Genomic DNA, 1,014 nt, shown 5'->3' with positions numbered 1-1,014 from the left:
CCGAAAGCCACCCCGGGGGGAGGAGCTGAAGAGGGTTGTTCTGCCTGCCACGGTTTTTTTACAAATCTAACACCACAACAGGGAGGTGAGGGAGAAGATGTCATGGGGAAATGCAGCATCTCAGTTCGTTGGCACCTCCTTCCAGCTTTCCTGAAGACTAGAAAAGGGGAAAAGTAAACCTCACGGAGTCTAGCAGGCCTCAGACAGACACCCGGGGGGGGGGGGGGGCAAAGACAGCTACCAGGTCCTGGAGGGAGCGGCGCCTGCCAGGCACATTCACGGGGCCGAGGGAGCAAAGAGGACAGGCTCTGCCTTGCCAGGGCCTCGATCAGCTACGGCCGCTGCAGGATTCGCAAACCGAGCTCTGTTGGGCCAACGGCTTGAAGGAGCCTGCCTGCCCGTGCCGGACACCCTGGGAATGCCCACGGCGTGAAGGACGGGCAGGCAGGCACCACAGCCGAGAAGAAAGCTACGGGAGTGTAGCGCTGTGGGGGGAAATTAACGTGGCTTCAAAACACTGCGTGGGGGAGGGACAGTGGGGACGAGAGGGAGCGTGACTGGACAGGTCACTCAAAAGGATGCAGACGGCCAAGTGAAGTGAGAAGGGCAATCCCCAGACGACATTTCCCCTGGGAAGAAAGACTGCCGTGGCTGGAGGGAAGGGCCACACATGTCAGCTCTCGGCAGCACCTGACTCAACGCTGCTCCCTGGGGGGAGAGGGTTCCTCTGGGCTGCGACAAGAGCATGGCCACTCACAGCTCTTGGAAACAGGGGAAGAACTACGCAGAACAGAGTGTCCGCTCACCCCTTTCCCACCCTAGCCCAGAAGAAAACCTCGGCCTCGTGCCTTCTGGATGTCAGAGAAGGGGGCAAAACCCAAGACCAAAATAAAGACCAGCCAGAGAGAACCAGGAGAGAGCTTCTTTAGACTTAACCAAAAGCGTGCCAAGAACTGTTTCCAGCCAGCTCCCCCAGTCACATAACAAACCAAGGCAAAGACTGTCTTGAGCCTG

This window comes from Gekko japonicus, unplaced genomic scaffold, assembly GCF_001447785.1.
Source record: "Gekko japonicus isolate JY-2015 unplaced genomic scaffold, Gekko_japonicus_V1.1 scaffold4620, whole genome shotgun sequence".
In the NCBI taxonomy this organism is placed as follows: Eukaryota; Metazoa; Chordata; class Lepidosauria; order Squamata; family Gekkonidae; genus Gekko; species Gekko japonicus.
Note: the sequence above shows the minus strand (reverse complement) of the source record.